Source organism: Varroa destructor, unplaced genomic scaffold (genome assembly GCF_002443255.2).
Source record: "Varroa destructor unplaced genomic scaffold, Vdes_3.0 BEIS01000001.1, whole genome shotgun sequence".
In the NCBI taxonomy this organism is placed as follows: domain Eukaryota; kingdom Metazoa; phylum Arthropoda; class Arachnida; order Mesostigmata; family Varroidae; genus Varroa; species Varroa destructor.
In genome coordinates, this window is record NW_019211454.1 from 43,578,153 (window position 1) to 43,599,446 (window position 21,294).

Below are 21,294 nucleotides of genomic sequence, written 5' to 3' on the forward strand. Positions count from 1 at the left end.
AATACTCAAATCGAATGTCGCGGTAAGTTCCAGACGTAGTCAACAGGAAATCACTAAACGAATTGTTGGCTGTTAGCACGGGCATCGTACGGGCGACAGCTATGTTGGTCGTATTCATAATTCAAACTGCTGTCCATTACCCCAACAAGCAACTTAAATGACAGGGCAAATTGTAACGCACAGTTCCAGAGAGCCACAGCAGGACAAGTCGAACACCGCTTCAACTGATCATGCTAGAAGTCACCAGGCGGTAGGTGTATGTGACATTTATCCAGATAGTTATCCAAATGAACACGCTATGGTATCGTATGATACTTGCGCTAAATGGGCGCAGATCTGAAAATTCTTAGTATAACGTCATGGGTTCCGCCAGTCGTTACCTCTGTGGATTATTGCAGTTTTCCCAGAGTGCTGATTTCGTCATCCTTCCCGCTACTCCTAACCGCGACGCAATCATGTGGTTCATTGGAGGAACTCAACTCAGACCAATATCTATTGTCGTCAGATCGCCGTTTTCGGAAAGTATAGTCGACAGCAGTCGTGTAATGTTTGTTGTAACGTTTCAGTTTTATGGCTTAAGCCAAATAACAAAGGCAACCCTTTTTCATGCATTTTCCGTCGTTGTCGTCGTAGCCACGTCACAATCATTGACCCGCTAACGTATGCTGCTGGGGTTCCAGAAAATCGTGAATGCCGAAGCATGAGAGTATGGCAGAAGTAAATGACAACAACAATACAGAAGAAGAAAAGGAATTCGAGAAACGACAAGACAAAACCAAAAAGGTGAAGTGAAATGCGCGCTGAAAAGACATTCTTCCATGTATCCTCTGCTACTGTTGCTGCTGCTGCTGCTGCCGCCGCCTGGCTCGGGCCAATATAATTGAACTAGATCTTTGGCTCCAAAGCTAACCACACATCTCAAGGTAACCCATCCCCTGGCACGGGTTTAAGAAACTGCAAAAATTGATACACTAATATATATTGTCAGAAAACTAACGGTACCAAACAACACAACGGCAGGTCGCATGTTAAGAGGTAGAATTTTCGTCGAAACGCAGAATGCAGGAGGTTATCGTCATGTGGCTAAGACCTCCTGGCTAAGACCTTGGCCACTCCTGCGATATTTTAAATGTCATGATTACTAATCAGAGGTGACTATACACAACGATTCTGTCTTCGATTTCTCTCCTTTGTATTAACCAAATGAAACCAGTCGATTAGCATATTCAACGAGCACACATATAATGGGTAAGATTCTACTGTGTTCGTTTGAAGAAAATCTATCAAAGGAAGAAGGAGCCATACCTCTCATACGATTGTTTGGACCCTTGACAGCTGGCAGCAAGAGCCGCACACGAAATTATTAACTGTCACCCTATTTACTTGCTCTGTGCCACGATCTCCTTCCTACGTGTTTCAAATTGGTCGAATGAAAAGCAGTTTTAACTATGCATAACGTGTATATATATATATATATGTAAGTTGGTGTTCTTGCATCGGTAGTCTTCCATTTCCACCTTTATATAATACGTATGCAAATGTTATGATATAAAGCAAACTATAGACTAAAAGGTGGATATGGAACGCTATTGATTGAAGACTGCCAACTTACTTACCAAGTTCGTAAGAACGTTTACTGACATACTAGGCTTCGAAAAGACGACAAATATTAAAGTCAATGATCTATTTTTTCAACCACCACAACGTACATACCTTTCCGAGGCCAACCAAGCCCGCCAACTAACTCAGTATGGCTCAATGGTAGCTCCAACTGGAAACAATAATGAACGATGTTTGTCGCTTCAGTATCTACAACTATATCGAACTAGCGAGTAATGGAGGAATACGGGCTCCATTAAAGCCTTTGTCGAGGTAGACTAGGGCGTGATGCAGCCAGAGGAAATATATCGAACGCTTTTTACCCCGCTGATTTCTTGCTTGAGATTTAACTCGCACATTCTCTAATAATTAATTAAACATTAATAGATCTTGGTGTCGGCTATATATAATATAAGAATTGAAAAACAGGGTCTATAGCGATGGCTTAATTACCAACAAGTATTTTGATGGCTTGGTATTTTACGTCAAGGCTGCGTATATACCATGCGTATAGAGCCTAAACCGACGGTAGGTAGATTCCAGAAACGCATTAACTCATTTATGGACCTGACATAATTTGTGGTTCGATAAAAATGCCAAGATTTGTCTAGCTAAACCCGTTAGAGTCTATTCAACACAGGTAATCATCGTCAGTGCAACTAACTAAGCATGTCCGATCGAAAAGAATTCTCTCCAGGATTCCCGGACCGTCTTGTAATGAAACCCCTTTCTCATACTACATATACATACAGTGCAGTCCTGAACCCTGAAAACAACTGCATAGTGAATTTAAGTACAGCATTCTAAGAAATGACCACTGAGACGCTCGAAGGAGCGTTATCCTCGGATGCCTTTGAGCGTTCCTTGTTCACTGAATGGGCGCTCATGCTTCTCCGTTAGCTAGTTTGTACATGTCAGTATTTAGACGATGCCGCTTATTGTCGATCTTTCTTTAGAGTAGAGACTTTATTTGTAGTTTAAACTATGCTTCGACTAAGCAAAATTTTGAAAAAAAGGAAACAAAGAAATACGTATTTCTCTGCTTTTCTCAATCGCCGATCGTCACCGTTGTTGTTCCACTATCTCCGTTTCCGTGACTCTACGGCTGGAGCTGTTGCTCGGTCGGCTGCTAGGCTGTATTTGTGTGTTAGTACTTTCCCCTCGTCTTCCATAAACAATAATATTCAATAACGCTTGGCTGTACCATCGCGGCGCTTCGGCGTTGGGTTTTGGCTAGCTGCTAGAATCTAACAGCGATATTCAAAGGAACGATTGTGGCAGTAACAATTAATCGACCTAGGAGTGCCACCCCCACCGTCGGCTACTCCGCTGGGTCTGTTATGAAAAGCCCGGGCGACAGCATCCTGAGTTTGACTCAATCCCACTCTGTTCACACTGCTGAGCTATGCAAATTGCAGCAAGAACTCACCGGCTGAGCCAGCTTACGAGCCAGTTTTCAGTTGTTCGGCTCTATTGAGAGAGAAAGATACAGGAACACGGCCGTCGACGAATGTAACGAAAAAGTTAGTGACTCTGGCGGTAGCAGCGACAACCACTGTTTTCAAGAATGGAGTAGTGAGGATGGAACAGTGTAGAGCGACAGAACTCCTGTAGAACTCGGTTTAAGGCTATTTGAGTTATTGTCGACGAGAAAACGAACGCCACCGAGGGACGCTAAAGGTTAGGAACACATCTCGTAAAAGGGCATGTGTTGGAGGTTGATATTGGTCATGATAGCTGAGCATCTGAACAAATATAGTTGCTAAACGTTGCAGTTTGAAACAGTATCATTACAACGCTGACGGTTGGACAGCTATATTGGAAACATCGGCATAAATGTGTCATGAAGATTAACGCTAACTTCATTTGATAAAGATGATCTACGGGACGTAAAAAATACATTATATTTGTACAGTCAAAGACCAGACACCTCTTCCTGGCTTTTCGTTGAGCAACTGGCATATCGCCCGTTCGTAACGAGGACGGTCGGTCTTTCGCTTTTTGATTGCTTATTAGCCATGGCTGAAGAGAAATAGCTAAACCGTGCATTTGGCTCCCTGTAGTCGTAACCCGCTTGAATTTATGATTCTATTTTCGATACGCTTCTAAAAGTAAAAGTTCATGAGATATTCGTCGCCGGTCTTTCGGGAACAAAGTCTGTATTAATTCAGTTTCTGTATACCTGTTTAGCACCAGTAGTACACGCAGGCACTGGTTCGGATGTATAAGATACTACGTCTTTTCGCTTGCTCATTACCTTACCACTTTGATCGTATCTAAGATGGAGTCGTTTTTCTCCATCTTGCCATATCCTTTGTCATGGGAAGCAGTCTGCAGTCATGACAAAAGTTTGAAGAATGCAAATAGAATTTTCCTCGTCTTCTTTTTTTTTTTTTTTTTTTTTTATAATACTTCAGGCAGACGGTTGCCAATGGCTAGATCGGCTACGTTGCCAGCATCAGCAGCATCAACATCACCAGCGCCAGCAGCTGCTGACTTAGCGCAGTAACAGGTGACCGGAAGCAATATTCCCTCATCATCGATACCGTCTACCATAGTGCAGTGACTTTCATTGACATGCTTTATTGTCTCATCCAACTCTGTCTGGCTACGACACGGCATCTGACAACTCCATTTGATTGCTTTCTTCACTGATCCGATCTGGACGTCTGAATACACACATACATGATACGGTGGTAAATGTAGACGAAAAAACAGACGGCTGCCGTGAGCGGCGATGCTGATCCTGCTGAGGTCCTTAAATTGTCACAACCTACAGGCATCCCCGTTCACTAACGTCGCGTTTCTTTTACTGGCGGCGGATTTTTGGTGGTCGTACCATTTGCCACAAACTAAACGGCTGTTAGCGACGCCATTACAGCAGCACCAGCTGCCAAAAAAGGCTGAGGTTGGGACGAAGGCGCCAGCTGAAGACGTTAGCGGCTGCTGGTGATAACGAGTAAAAGCTTCGTTTTTTTAAACCCACCAGTCAAACAGGCGCGCTGTTCATCTGGCACATTACAATAGCACGGGTGCAACAGCAGTACCAACGGTGAAGTGCCCAGACCAACAGTCCTCAAGACGAGCCATACGAAGCAGCAGCAGCAGCATTTGATTGCCAGTTATAGAACTGCTAAGTTGGCTGTTTGCATTTGGCCTGCTCTTTCTTCATTTTATTCTTCCATCTTCTTTCTGATTATACTGTGAAGACAATCGTAGTAATCACCGATAGAGTGGCCGTGACTAATACTGCCATTTGTGCCGTGACTATTCCGTTTACCTCGTTGCTCCTGTTGCCAGTATATTCAGCTGACTTTACGCTTTCCATAACTGCTAAGTCTTCTATTTTTCCGGTAATGAACATCGACATTTATAGGTAGGCAGAAAGTGACAGATCGATAGGCAAACAAAGAGAGCGTACGCATGTATGTTACTGCTGCGCCTGGACTGGCAATCCATGTTCGTACTAGTTGCGCCCGACCAGTGCTAACCTTACGCTTCCTCTTGTGCGTTATAACATGGGCTTTAAATATCATCATTATTTGATTGCTGTGCATATTCTCTGTGTCTCGAACTCAAAAGCAGGACAACACACAGCCATTGCAGCTGGATAGCAATGGAACGAGTGGAAATGAAGTTAACTACCCGAAGGGTATTTAACCCGGTAAGCTCTACCGGCTGGCGAATAGGATCGAGCGAAGTCGTTTCTCCTCTACAAATCTACTTGCGTATAATACCTGTGCGCAGGTCTTCATATAAGTACAAACTGATCAAAAAAGAGAATGTATCGTAGGATATACGGCCACATCCACACGCACGCCGTATCCATATTCACCGACATCGTCATAGGTAAAAACATTACAATGGCAAATTTGACTTCTGCCGACGCTATCACTGTGCCAACGGCATATATTTCCGTTAACAGATAGCTCTTAATAAAAAATGGTATAGGATCATGCGCATTGTAACATCGTGAGATTACAGTCCTCGTTGCCATTGAAAATATGGTTTTTAGCGTACTATCGAGTTAACAGGATGACTTTCAGCTTTCCTTTAATGACTGTCTTTGCTCCCGTTGTTTAAAGGTCTATCAGGAGGACGGCTGAATATAACTAGAATGAGCGGATAATAATAACAGAAGCCGCTATAATCACCGTTTTCTCTATTGCATAGGTTATATTTTGTTTATATATCCATCTATATATTATAGAACACGGGACTCTAATGGTCGTGGTCACTCACAGCGCATCAACAATAGGAGTTATTCTAGTTGGATTCTAAATGGCTTCGGTTCCTTTCGGTGGTCTAGTCAGGAAAAACTCTACTGAAATTCGACCATGCTTTAAGATACATCAAAGCGCAGTTGTGCTGCGGTTCGACCGAGATGATTCTTCGTTTGTTCCCCTCTTATTGGAAAATCGGATCCTACAAGCGCTTAAAGCTGGGCAAGGAAAAACGAAGAAGAAAAAAATGAAAGCATTGGCAGAATCCAAGAAATCCTAAATAGATCGCGGGCTATCCAGAGATTTCCGAATCTTTTCCAAAAGTTCGCTAGTAGTATTTCAAGTTCTACAGAATTGCTGGTGTCAGAGACTGCTGATTTCCTATCGAACTAGCCTAAATTCGGAGAGCATGTCGCATTGCGTGAATACGAACCTTACGTAGTAGTAAGAGTGGTAGTCATTAGAAATCTGCTTTTTGCCGTTCATATCCCTTAGTAGCGTAATAACAGCTTAAAGAACGGTACCAAAAGCCTTTGATAACATCGCTTTCGGGGTGTGCGTTGGTTTTTATTAGCTCTAGTTCTACGTGGTCCCAATAGTGATGTCTATTGTACACTGCATTCGTGCGATGGATCGCATTTTGCGCTGTCTTCAGTATTGGAGTTCCCCGCAGAAACTAACAGGAGAAATAGCGGTGAAGTATAAAGGAGCCTCTTGACAGATCTGGAGGCCGACGTTGACTGCTGCTTTAACTGAGCGGGTTTAGTGCATCTGACGGCGCCTTCCTAAACATATAGAGGTATTACAATAAGTTGTGTCATGCATGTGTGTGTGTCGCTTCATCTACAGTGCCAAAAAAATGATCTTGGGTGCTTTTAGTAATATAAACGTTCCTATGCACTACATCATTCACCATATACCGGACTATTCATAGGTCATAGCCACTAGAACAGTCTTTCGAAGTGAACGACGACGTTGTCTGTCGCAGTAGACCCTCCTCGGGCCAGCGAGGCTTAGCGAAGCCGAGAGATGTGCGTAGAACTACATAGAAAAATACGCTAGAGCTAAGGTTCGTCTTTAGATATGCATACATTTTTTTCGCGTACGTTGATGCGTCTGAGTGCTAGCTGCTTTCGCGGATACCGTCTTTCGACGGATGGCCGTTTTTGCGGAGACAGATTTAGAGTAGTTCGCAGCCAACATTCGTATGAATACGAAGCAACTACCCTGCCATCTACTACCAACGCCGATAGATCAAAAGATTTACCATCCAATAGGTATTATCCATTTGACGTTTGTCTTCGTAATCGAGCACTAAAATGCAATGCCAGCACGCTGCATATGTCTGAAAAGAAATAAAAGCTACGAGCAGCAGCGAGGAAGTTCCTATGGTTCCGTCGCCCTTTGGTTGTACGGCTAATATTCGTCCATATAGCGACAACGATGCGAGTGGACGAGATAAATCACCGATATCTAAAGCAAAACTAATTTGGCCGCGCTAAGAGAGCGTGGAGGCGCAGAGGAAGAACGAGACCGTCACGAGCAGTTGCTAAATAATAAAAAGAGACGATAAACGGTGCGTCAGTACGCGGTAGACGACAAAGCAACTACATTAATCTTGTGTATAACACTAGCTAGACTAAGTTTTTTTGTTCGCGTTCCCTTTTGCCGAGAGGTAGTAGACATACATGCATTGTTATTAAAAGCCAAATTAATATAAATGTATAACACGTTGCTTACTTATTAGTACAACAAATTGGACGTAAAGTCGACTGCATGCGTCGCGTGGGGCTACGCATAAGGCGGTTCTTGCTGCCTGGAATAGGCAACCAGGTCTTACCAAGTGGCTCTAGTGGAACAATGAAAGTGGGTGGGATTCGGCCGAGTTACGCCATTCCAAAGCTTAAGCGGTGCAACAGCTTTCACGATGACAACGACCGCGACGGTGACCAGACCGGCGCAAAGAATCCCATCTTCCTGTCTGTTGCGCCCCTATTTAGTAGTCACTTAGTCAACTAGTCTTTCGTTTTGGCTGCTCACTACAGTGTAATCGCTTATTGCGCTCGCAACAGCTGACGCTCGACCGCATCTACTTGCCCGGGACGTACGGCAATGGCCACCGACAAGAAAATATGCTACTTCACGCTATTTCTCTGCTTGAGTCTTTGAAGCCCCTTCTGCAGGTTCCCCTTTCCTGTTACTTCCTCCACCCTCTCGTTTGATGCTCATACTCATCGGTCGATGTGCTCACTCGTCCACTCGTTCGCTTCTTTCCTGACTCCATCCCTCGTTGCTGTGCCACTGCTTTCGCCGTTGCTGTGCGCCGCATTGTTCGCCGTTTGTCACTCGTAACATTATCCCAGCACTGTAACAGCGTCATCGCAGCCTACACCGTCTCCTGCACTTGGGCTTGTCTGGCCCCGTACGCTACCACGATTCTCGTTCATCGTTCCCCTTGCGATTCTCATTGGCCCATTCGTCCGTGAGCCCATCATGCTACACATTTCTGTTTTGGTCAGCACTTAGGCTCTTCTCCTCTGGGGCCCGCGACTAGTTTGCCACCGAAGTAGCAACGCTGGTAGCCTTCTTGCGTGCCATTGCTACCAATACTCAACGCCGACGTCTTGGAGTAAGTAGGTTGGGCAGACAGAGGAGGTTTCATCGGTGAGATAAGGCAGGGGCAATATTGGCGAGTCGACTCAATGTGATTTGCCTAGTTTTCTGGTCGGTCCTGTTTCGCTACCTAGGTGCGAAAAGAACTGGTTCCGTCCTAATCAAATTAGGCTTTTTCGTACAGCTACATAGCTTGTATGGGTTGCCGCCTCTATTCCTATGCTAGTAGTACTGTGCTACGAATACACAGTCGATGAGACCCCGTGCTGCATCCCCCCAACGTGTCCATCGCGCGTCCATCTACCCTCTGCCATCACCTTGTCTCTAGTTGTTTTACTACCGCGATACCTAAAGGTACTGGCGGAAGCGTCGCCTGTGAGTCCATCCGGTCATCTGGAAAAGGACAACCAGCGACACTTGATAATGGCAAGTGGCCTGATAGGGTAGCTGAGCGCTTGAGCACGTGAATAATAGAAAAGGCGCGTGGAAAAAAGAACGGGAAAGAAGCAGGCCTACACTAGCTGGCTCAAGACCTAGAACTGCGTTTTGTGTGGAAGAACCAGCAACGGCTAACTAAGCTTCATAAGTCAACGTGTGAGAAGGAACAGGTCTCGCTGGAACATTGACTTGCACGTTGTCTTTCCAAAAAGTCCGAACTATCTATTTTTCATTGGCAGTGCTGTACTTATTGCCAATCACACTGCCCCGACTGAAGCATCGATCACAGCCATTTTTGTAGCTGTTGATGAGAGATCGACCGTCGAAAGATGTTGGGGGTCGACGTATCGACTGCGTCGTACCACTTCATTAAGGTGATTCAGGTGCTGAAATAGATTCTTAGTCAACACGTACCTGGATAATTATTTTGCTGCCTGAACAACCTCGAGTAGGTCTGGTGATCTAATTCGGGCAAATGAACGTTATATATTTAGATTTGCAACGGAACCAATGCCGAAATAAACTTGTTCTATTTAGAGTGCGTCGACCTTACACATGGGTAATGTGGTGCCAGCACATAAGTTTGTGCATAATGAAAAACATAGTAGTCTGTAAAAAAATGATCTTATAAATAACTACATACTTATAGCAACCGTAGCTGTAGCAGCAGTAACAACAACCACCACAACCGTAACAACAATAAGAGTAATAACAACTGATGGCGCTGCGAAAGTGCTACGGCAGTGTTATGATACTTTCATTTCCATGAATACTAGAGCAGATAATATGGACAAGGTCGGGAATATATTTAAAGAAGTCTGCGAATAACGTATGTGGTAGCCCTGCCCGATTTATTACGCTCTGTGGTGCTCGGCACAATCTTAGCTTCCACATAGAGTCATCACATTAGTGTCATATACTGCTGAACACAAAGGAGTGACAAAGATTTGTGTTGTTTAATTTGTAACCACAGCCGACTCATTACGCTCGAGATCAACATAATTAACTCGGGCGATGATTGGCAGACTGACCGTAATCTGACTTGCGTTCTAAAGTCTGACTGCAGGCCTTCGGGGGTGTGGACTCTAAGCGAAGGGCTTCTAGGGACGGGCCACATCACGCATTTAGGGGACGGCTTCGTCGGCAGACTAGTCTGGTTGTTAGCACTGGGACCCATAAACGAGTAGGCAGTGCTGATGCCTGGGCAGTGCAGACGTCGGCATAAGGTGACGGCTGCTTAGAGCGAGATTAATATGGACGATGTGCACGTACTGTGGCCTTACCGTACAACTACATCCATAATCCATAACTATATCCATAGTAAACTGCTTTTCCTGTTTTTTTTTTCATATTATCCTGATTTGTATGCTGTGTGGTGCTTACGCGTGCGGCACTACGTATTGTAGTATTTTTTAGATCAAAAACGAGTTCTGCTACTGTTAAAACCAACTCTGGGGAAGCTATAAGATCGCTCCTCGAAGAGAGGTACGAATGCATAGAGTATGATAACAATGTAATTTAAAATGATCGTAGTTGGCTTTTTTTTAGTTGGCTAAGAGAAATGCATTGACTGACGTTGTGTTCTCAGTTCTCTACCATTAGATAAAATGATGGACCCATTGTCGCATAGTTGCTAGTAATTACACTAGCCGTATTGTACTATAGCACTTCTATCATAACTGGACGATTTAGGTCTAAGTAAAGACTAACGGTCCAGTGCCAACAACAACATCAGCGCCATGAGTCGCTAAAAGAATGGCGCAGGAAAGGCAGGCTGTGTTGTTTTTTCTCACAGGAGAAACAGCAGTAGCAGTAGCAGTTACAGCAGTCTATAAGGAAGCATCAAGTCGTGACAGCGACCACTATAATCACCGCTACTTCTTCCTTTTATTAGTCCCCTAACCCCCCCTTGAACCTCCCGAAGACCCGGGCCGGTGCAGCCATTTCCGCCGACGCCGCATTGCCAACGGTACACTTTGCTCAACCCTAATGTGCGATGCCTGTTCTGGAAGATCGCTTGCTTAGTTGCTGTTTCTCCGTTTTTTCGAAGAATGTCTCGCTGTCTATTTGCCTGCGCCGATTTAATGCTACACCACGGTTCCCTATGGAAGATTCAGTGATGGCGGTAGCTACCGTAGTACCCGATGCGAGTAGTGTGGCTTTTTGACCGATGCCTCATGCGTACGCGACTACTTCACTCTGCACAATGCAATGGAGTTCCTCCACGGCTTCTCCCCTGTCTCTCTCACTGAAACTAATGACGTTTTTTCCTTCTCCATCCAGTAGGGCCTTCTGCCAGAAGGAACTTCAACTCTAATTATCAGTAGTCAGCCAGAGAACGAGCGCAACTGCCTATTCAATGACGTTCAATCATTTTCGCACCCTTTCTGACACCTCGTTTACGTAGCTTGGAAGGAGAATAGCGTTTGCATTTTCTTTGTATTTTTCTTTTATGACATAAATGGTTCTTGATTGTTTTCTGGTGATATAGCTGCTGGAAGCTAGTTGAAGCCAGAGCTGTGTTCGGAGGAGCTTTCGTTGTCGCAGCGGCGACTTGATTCTCAGTGTTGTTTTTTCTGGCCTGCCGAGTTATCCATCGTATCTGGGTCCCATTACGGCATTTGCCTTTTGCGTTCCTTTTGGCCTCGTGTATCGTCCAGGGTAGAGAACAAATCGAATATGAAAGAGTTAGCGAGTGAATGCGCTACAGAAGGAAGATTCTTCTAGGTAACCAGCCTGGATCTTGTTACTGCAGGTAGCGTGCAAATTCCAGGCTGCGCGAAAGCAGCAGGAATGATGTGGCTTGTCCTTCCACTGGCTTGAAGTTCTGCTATGCCACTAGTTGCTGCTAGTATCTGTTGTAGCACCAGACCCAACCACCCGTCCAACGCGCCCAATTTATCCAATTGAAAAACCCACTCGACAGTGTAGCTACTCCTTAGCGTTTCCACGGGAAAGATACTACAACAACTGCTAGTATCTTACTACATAGAATACTAAAAGCCTCATTGTACTCTCTAGCTAGCTCGGCTACCCCTAACTGAGCTGTAGCAATGGCTAGGGCTAGCTTCTAATCTCGCCTTGCCTAGTCCTTTTCCCCGCTTCTTCAACGGCCGTTCGCTTCGTTTGCCCGTCTTTCCCATTGCTTACCCGGCGGGCACAGTGTCGGTATTTATTAGTACAAGCAATTCTTCTTTCTTTTGATTTTCGTCTTTGTATGCCTACTCTCCAATCCTTCTCGTTGCTACGTGCTATTCGCTAATGTAGACCCACCGAGGAGCGCCGAAAACGAAGCAGGGTGCAGCTGGTGGGAGCAGCAGCAACACAAGCGGCAGAGCCAGGAAAGGGTAGAAGAACATTTGTGCTGCTCGTCGTTACGGCGTAGTCGTCGTTATGGTGGTGCTCTCACCCGCTCGCGCTCGTCCGACTTCATTTCCTTGTCACTCGCCCATGACGCGGCAGTTTCGCCGTTGGCGTTACCCCAGCTCGCTTTTCCGTCTATCCTTCACGGCTCTAAGCCCGGCGGCACCGGGCCAAGCCACGACACCCCGACCTCTTCATGGAAAGGATTTGGGATGGAGGTTGCTGACTCTTTGAAGGGGGGCGACAAAACTCGCGCAATAAAGATAGTGAGCTAGTTGTTATAGGAATAATCGTAGAAGTGACGCACACATTTGGAAGTATTAGGAGTGGGGAGAGTTGAACTTTCTCAGTTCTTCCTTCCCATTGCTTCCTTCGCTATGCGCTGAATCACTGGCAAGGCAGCAGCTGCAAGATCCCCAGGAAGCTTTGTTACTCTAGTGGGCTACTGGGTCGTACACTGGAGTATACAGAGCCTGTCTGGCTTTCCCGACTACTATATCACTCGGGCATGAACGTTGATAATACGATTATACGAATATGGAAAAGACACTCTCGAGATAGCGTTGTCGATTACTTCTTAACAACAACGTTGATTGTAAATACTTCGAATAAGCATTGGTACAATTCGTGGTATTTCTGTAAGGATAATGCAGGATGTGTATTCTAATGGTGCTATGACCATCGTAAGATAATGGTGCCATTAACAGAACGGCTGGAACAAGGCACAATGACTTTATTCACTGAAACATGGCTTGTGTATTTCAGTGTACCAATGTACATTAATTACAGCCGCAACAACAACAAAATCAATAACTGTATGATAAACATATGACACTTTGGAGTATTTGAGCTTCGCCTCAAATACTCGCCGAGGAGAGTAATTGTGTCTATTGCGTTTAATTTCTAAGCTGTTAGTATTCTAGACCTAGGGGCATTGATTGATTTCTCGGTAAAACATTCTTCTTTTAGCGGTAAGGGCTAACAAAATATGAGAAGAACCTAATCGAAAGAGTCCAGTAAGAAGACCGAGGGAAACTTTCCACGCAGCTACCCAAGTAGACCCCGAAATTTTAATTTACTTAATCAAGCAGCATTTGCAAAGGCTGTAGGGTGCTAAATATCGCCACATACATTAGAATCCACACTTGACAAACCATCAGCGCAATGTATTTAGCATGCATGTTTGCTTCCGTTTACAAGCGGTTGTACTGGCTGCAAGCTTTCATTAAACCGACCCCGCTTTTCCTACCTACGGCGGGAAGAACTGGTGTCAATCGTTGCGGTCGCCCACCTTCCGTCAAGAAAGCGCGTTAGCGAGCAAAAAAAGAGAACTGTCTTTTTTTCTGGCAAATTTCTGCACGACATACTCCTGATGCCTTCGACGGGTGTTCGCCCCGTGAGCACGTCACACGTGGGGAGCCATTTTTCGAGCCATCTTCCGTCTCCCTCGATCGACGACGAAAGGGTTGTCTAATGAAGGGAACGAGTAAGAAGACGGTGAATTGAAAGAAGGGAAGGAAAACCTTGATGATGGCAATAACGATGGTGGTGATGGTGGTGGTGGCGACAAAAAAGCCTAAGTGTCGATAGGCATCGGGTGAACGGTGGAACGATGGGAGGTACGATAATGTTGGTGAAACGCTGAAGCGCAGCTCAGGAGAGCTGCGGTCACGGCGGCAACGTTGGCGCTGGTTGTGGGAAGAAGCACTTCGGAGAGAAATGATTCCCCTGCCCGTCCCATCGAGCCCCCTTGTAAGTCCTTTACCATATGCTCAGGACGCCCGCACCACATCGACATCGGCCAGCATCACGATCCCTACTACTGTTACTATAATCAATTTAAAAGAAAAGCTCAGTTGAGCCGGTGACGGCCTGTTAGGGGCCGAGAAGTTACGAAGTGAATAGATTGCGACCGACTGCGTAACTTTGAAAAGTTCGAGTTGAAGTGCTACTTATACTGAAAAGCATACCGCTTCTGCTCGCGGCCATAGCTGCCGCTGCCGCTGGAAACCTAAATGATTTTCAGAAATGGAAGTTGTTACGAAGCAATGGATGTCATATAAGGTATCTCAGCTGGTTAACGGTTCGGTACGTATGCTTCACAAAAGCAAAGTACGTTTATTCTTTGCTATGCTCCTATATACAACATTGGATTTGACAAATTACTTGATTTCTGCCAGTGAGTCATGCGACGGCCGCTTATCATAACGCCGATATCAGCAGCGATGACAGCTAGCGTCATCGTATTAGGCAGATCAGATCCGCACAGGTTCCCGTTTTGGACTAACCGCTTGGCGTTTGGCTGCATGTATGAGCGTCAGCCTGGTGAGCCGCTGTCCGCACAACAAGCTACATTTGCTTCTGCTGATTATTTCGTTATCGTTGTTGCTGTTATCGATGGCCTTGTTGGTATTGTTGATGTCATGCAGTTGACTTAAATGAAAAGTTACTAATGCTGTTCATGCCACTTCAAGTATCATGTTGTTTTTAGAGCAGATCCCAGAAGTGATTATAAAGCCGGTAGATTTCGGTAAAGTCGCTACCGAAATCACCACTTCGTTACTTAACGGTTGCAGACAATGCGGAATTGCGCGAGAGTGTGTACAGCGAAGGCGGTTCGAAACAACTCCGATTCGAGCAAATATACCGTCGCAAAATTTCAAGAACGAGCCTCGACGATGTTAGGAATAATCATACGATTTCGTTACAACATAGACTAGAAGACTCTATTCTGTGTGTGGAGGACTGCCAGGAACTAGTTGAGAGCGCGGATGTTTGTAAACTGTATACTGACACGCGTACGTAGGTGGCGCGACCGAGCGTTACGGCCCGTACTCACAATTTTAGCCACTTCCGAAGCTTTCGAGGTTTTTACTTATTCATATAGCACGTCATGCCAATACCCGTTACTACGTATTTCATGTGCCTTCTGCGCACGACTGTGAATTGAGGTCTGCTCTTAATCTGCGTGTTTTTTAAACCAATCCAAAATGCGTCCATCTGTTGCCGTGTGCCGTTTTACTGTACAGTCTTCGAAAGTCAACAAACGGCAACTGTTTCTTCGTTTTCGATAGATGGCCCAGCCCTGTATATATCTCGTGTACACAGCACAGGGCCGGTAGTAGAGTTTTGCCTTTGTGTATGTGGTAATATACCTAGCGTGTTTCGTATATTCGACTATGTGATGCGGTATGTCTGCCCGAGCCTGTTGTATTTGTCCACGTTGACGAATGAACTGGCCAGTTGTGACTTCTTCACTCTGCGTGTTTTTGCTTGTCTTCGCTGGACAGCTGGTTGCACAAAGTTGCAGGTGACTCTTTCCGTCAAATAGAGTCGAATGACTGTCGAAGTTGTCCCCATTGACATCGCCGCAACTGGCGCTATGCAGTTCTGTGTTTGCTTCGATCTTCGTCATCGTTGTGAGAATAAATCTGATTCTGCGGTGACTTTAACATCGTGTTCATTTTTTATAGTCCTGTCTCATAGTCCATTCGCCGGTTCGCCATTCCGTTTCAATGTATGTTACCTGCTGGTGGACTTTTTCAAAATCTGCGAGAAAATCGGTCGTAGCTGAAAAAGGTGCCGTGTGAACTTTGTTATATTTATGTGAGAGATATTCACAGCTTTTTTGTCTCTGCTTCGACAATTACTACTGCTCCATCTGACGGTATGATCTAAAATATCTCTGCAAAAGCGGCTCGTCCCTGTGGAAACATAGGAGTCGGTCGATACGTGAATTAAGTCGTTACGCGTGACGTGTTTGAAACTAGTCGTCAGCTTCGTCTTTGCCGCTTTTCAAGTATAAACAATGGCCACGCATCCGGTAAGGTGATATCAGCAGATGACGGTAAAACATAGCAGTTGTTATTAATGGCTTAGGTTAGGATTCTAATAAGGGGCAATTAATGCAGTTCTTATGGCTTTCTTGTACATTGAAATGAGTAAGTGGTCATACACGACTGCTCCTTGCCTCCTGAAATAGACCGCGTATAGTTTGTCTTAAGTATCGATTTCTCCACGTAAGAATTCCGCTGCCAATGCAAGAAGACGCATGCTAATTTGAATCTTTCCAATTAATTTTATATATATTCTCTACAGAAATCAACTATAATCACGGTACGCTTGGTACAGGGTGGGTAGTTAGTGAATGTTACACAAAGGAAATGACTGAAATTGGCTAATTGCTTCTATAAGGCAGCTCCTTTTGTAAATTCTGTCAGCGATTATAAATATCTGGGATCGTTACATTTGTAGTCAGAAATGACTAAAAATATTTTTTGGCTCTGTTTCCAAATGCGTTTTCCGAAATATATGCCAGAAAGCCACTGTGCGCATGCGTCGTACACAAGGCGATTGTAGGCGTGCTTTCATTGCCTTGCCAGCCTTGCCAGATGATGACCCAATAGTTGAGTTGGCAACCGTTCCACAACTCGACTGGCATTGTTATTCAGTACAATATTCTCTGGCGGGGGATATGCTCTTGAAAATACAGCTATAACCAGCAGACCTTCGCTGTGCCTTCGCTATTGCTTGGTTGAGACTCCCCCATCAACACCACCCATTTTTAAACCCTCGATCTCTAAATTGTTCCTGGCGCGTTCTTACGCTAGTTAGAGGTAAATGACGGCGAGGTGGTGGCGCACTACCTGCAGGTGGCGGTAAATGCAGGTGACGAGCAGAATAAGGGCCATTTGCAACCGGGATTGCTTTTGTACTAAAGCTGCTTCAGACAAACCAGGACAAGGGCGAATGCTCAGTTGCTTTTCGCATAGCCGTAGGCGGGGGTGCAGGATGCGACTTAAGGGTCGACTCTATGCATTTGAAGTGGTATCCAGTAGCGGCCTGTAGAACTGAGGACGAGCAAACGAACATTGAAAGGCCGATTTGACTAACGGGTACTAGCCGGTTGGACCGTGTTTGCCGGCCGAACGATTATAGGAGTGTGGGTTTCTAATGGTGTGGGGCACAGTCGGACAGTCAATGGAGGGTGAATTTTTTCTAGAACAGAAAAGGAGAATTTGGAAATCTAGGCACGGAGTGCAAACATCTCTATGGGCTTTGTGGGGATTTGAAGGCGTATTATTTAAGTGTTAAGGTCGAAATTAAAGCTATACGATGGGGTTCAAGCAATGGGATGTTCTGCGATGTGAAAATCCAGATAAAGAAGCTAACTGCCAAATGTGTAAGGTGACGAATTGAGGCGTTGTATAGCAGGGTACGTCTACTACGCTCCCACAGATTGTATGAGACAAAGGTGCTGCCCCGATCGGGGCAGTGCTTCATCTTTATCAAAAGGATCAAGCGAAAGGGCCGAGAAACAACTGTCATTGTGACGTAGTTACAGAAAAAAAAGCAGAGAAACCGGGCCGTGTACGACCCATTAGCAGTGCACTTTTGTGTTCTTGGCTCTCAGCTGCCGCTCATGTTGGTGATGGTGGATGTGAATATGCTCTACCTCGCTGTGAAATAGTTCGCCAGCAGTTTCGCAGCTAATCAACTCTGCTGCACTATTCTATCGACGATGTCAATTTCTATCTGCCATACAGAACGAAAGTAATTTGGCCACAATGTCACCTTTACCATCGATAATGTTTTCTTTATCTAAACGCTCCGTTCACGGATTTACACTGGGAAGCCTACATGCCTATCCACATATTCGTTCGCACCCTAAGAGGTTACTGCTCAGTCTTGTGTTTTACAGATCTTTCCTCGAAGTCTCTCGGCATTGAGTTATTTATTTGATGTTGGCACGCGCAGCCGTCGATTGATGGACAAGTTTCGTGGGACAAAAGTCGCTTCCCTCTGTTTTACATCATACTCATATGATATTATAATATTTTTGAAAACCTGAAACAACGTCTATAGTGAACAGTTATGTCTGTTTTGGTACTTCAGGTGGTTAGGGCCGGATAGGGGCATTGCCCCTGACATCGCACACTACCATCGATCCGTAGGCGCTCCGAGGGCAGGCAACTTTGAATACAAATAGGAGATGATTGTGTATATTTCTTTTTCCTTTACTATCATGAATTATAGAACACAAGTACGGGATTAGCAATCCAGTGCCAGGTATCATCATCATCATCATCGTCGTGAGTTCAATCATGTCGTTCCGATACCTACTTTTTGTTTTGTTTCAAGTGAACTTTCAATTCTGGTCGGCCTACTTCATCTGCTTGTCAATGGCAATCTTACCTCCTTCCGGTATCAAAAGTTTACACACGTCGCGCATTTGAGTTTCTTCCACAAAACAATCCTCATCGATTAAAACAGGTGGAATGAACGCAAGTCAATGCACGAACTGGTGAAGATCGTGCACGAACTGGTGAAGATCGTGCACGAACTGGTGAAGATCGTGGATGCTGCTAATGATAGTCGTTTCAGTTAGCGGTAACGTTCCCTTGTTAGGGAAGTTTCTATCACGGCGGGAGACCTGATTTCTATATCGGTCACCTTCTGTCGATACGAAACTTGCCGTTTTATTCAATACAAATATTACTGTTGATTGGAGTGGTTCCGCAGAGTAATGATATGCTGTAAGAAACTGCTGTAGAAAATAAGATAACAATCTTATTATTATTTGTCACTCGAGTCGCCACGGCAGAAAAAGTGCGCTCAGTTGTGCTATGGACATCGTAGAAGAGCGGTTCCTCTCGTTTAAGTGAGTTCCTCCACCTGAAAAGTAGACGAGGCAGATTCTGACAGCTTGAGGATTCATAGTTGTCTGATGCGTCTATACTTGACTATTTTAATTGCTTTGTTGTCAGTTAAAAAGAAAAAAAAGGTAGGACGCGCGCCGATACGCATATAAGTAAGTTATAGCTCTAATCTAATGATTCTATTGGGACTTTAGTCGTTAATTACGATCTAGTTAACACCAATACCCTAAAGGCCTATTGTCATAAAGTGGCTGTTGCGTCTACTTCTTTTGACTGGATCTAAATTGACTCATCGGAACAGCAGAGAACATTTACTAGAAGAGACATGCTCCTGGTGAAAGTTCCACCATGACTCGCAATACAGGTGTGAGCCAGCGGCAGGAACATTCACAAAAATCTCAGGGTGGTCATCATGACAATCATGAAAAAAAATTAAATACTTTCGACCACATAATCCTTTCTGCCGCCGAAAAGATATCGGCTGCATCTATTGTTTTGCGTATTGTTCATTTGCCATATGTTGATCCGTCTACCTGGCGATGAGTTCTGTAGCAAGTTGGCGCTGACCGATCAGCGTCACCTTGCTAGGGCACGGTAAAATCTTACGTAAACTGGACACCCTGAAGTTCAGAAGAACGAGAAAATTTATTAGGAAACATTGATTTCATACTCTATTGGCAAAAGATGTCTGTCTGAACACGCGGTATGCAATCCAACGAAGCAGTGTCCATGGATGGATCATCCTGATATGATTTAGGTTCAAAAGTGGCCAGTTGAAGAATACAAATGATCTTTTAAGGAAACCAGTATGGCACTATAGTAAATACCTTGTATTTTACTCTTCTCCATAGGTCATCGGCGGTAATTTGCCAAAGATTGTCTGACAACGAATTCTAATTGGCAATATTCGTGGTGCAAGATTGTACCATTTTACTAGAGCACAATTGGTATTAGTAATTATTGTTAAAATTACTAGGTTTATTGTTAGCCCTAATTTTCAGTAGTGCTCTACATAACTTATTCGTATAACTATCCAATTTTTAGAACAGATGTGTGCTTGTATCAAAGTGCTTTGTCGAAATTTTGTCGGCCTTTGTCTGTGGTTATTATCGTTCTTTTTCCTTAAGCCACCAGCTTATCAGCTGTACAAGCAGTGTAAGCAATCCACTATAATATTATAGTGCTATGATAGATATTTAGGCAGTTCAGCAAAAAATTCAAGGAGAAAAAAGCGAACGGAACCATTGTTATTGCGTCACAGTCAGTCCCTCCTCGATGGTAGATCAACAACAAGAACATATTGTAGATGTGCATATTGTAGATTGTAGATTGTGCAAGATGAACAAGAAAATATTTCGATCACTTTGTTATTTGTCCTAAATTCACCCGGGGCGTTCTGCCTAAACCTCAAACAGAACTAGCAGAAGCAGCGACCTCGGCTAGCATAACGATGTCGCGTTTAAATGATGCCTTAGCATGAGGCAAACGGCAGCTCGAACGATGATAGTTCGTTCGCTGGCTGGTTTGTTCATTCAGCATCGCTACCTTCATTGCAGCTGGCGTCGAGTGAAGTCAATTAAGCGATTTTTCGTAAAACGGCCGACGCGAAGAAAAGCCGCCCACATAAGCAGCGTTTCTCCGCCGCTTGACCGCCGCTTGACCGCCGCGAATTTCTTCCGCCCACTTGACTGAAGGACGAAACGACGGACGAAAACGGTACGCCGACGCTCGAGGCTGTTGCAATGCCGATGCATAATGAAACATTGCCCGACAAAAATTAACATTCACGCGAATATGCAAGCAAGAAAACCGAATCGGTCAAAGGAAACCTTCGTCACCGCGGTCGTCTTGACCACGGCCTTCTTGATTTCGTAAAAAAAGAGAGAACAATAAAAATAACTCATTTTGTTTACTCCTCGTTTGTGCAATTTATTGCGACGGCTGACTGCTGCATTCTCGTGGCGATTCTAACGTTATGCCGTGTTATTGTTACTTTTGTGGTCGGCTTGACCAGTGGATTGAAAAATATGAAAAGAAAGCGCCCGTGTAGAAAAGAGAGGAAGATAGGAACGTACAAACGAATTTAGCCAGTTTACGGCGTCTACGACGACAACTGAGGAGGAAAAGGCGCTAATGAAGAGATTCGTTCAGTCCGCTGGACTGTTAATGCCACCCTGTGGGCAGTACCACGTGTCCTACCCTACAGCAGCGTAATCGATATAGTTAACTAGTTATACGCTCAGTCATACGTGCATGTGTGCAATTGTCCAGCCATATAGGACTGAAAGGGCCACCGTCTCTTGTTTTCTTTCGTAGGATCTTCCCGTTTAAGCTGCCAGATATTGGCCACAGAAACGGTGACCGACGAGACGTGTGAGGTCACAACTGTCTACCTCACT

General features: G+C 44.8%; 1 protein-coding gene across 4 annotated transcripts in view; it reads left to right on the plus strand.

The window, feature by feature from the left end:
• Positions 1 to 21,294, plus strand: part of CadN (neural cadherin) — a 142,134-nt gene that overhangs the window by 8,487 nt on the left and 112,353 nt on the right. Inside the window, exon 1 of one of the 4 annotated variants that reach the window (XM_086982377.1) lies at positions 14,746 to 16,059. The exons of the other annotated variants lie outside the window; for them this stretch is intronic. The gene's annotated coding sequence lies outside the window, so the exon portion shown is untranslated. Of the gene's footprint in view, positions 1 to 14,745; positions 16,060 to 21,294 lie in introns of those variants that run through there. 4 annotated transcript variants of the gene reach the window in all.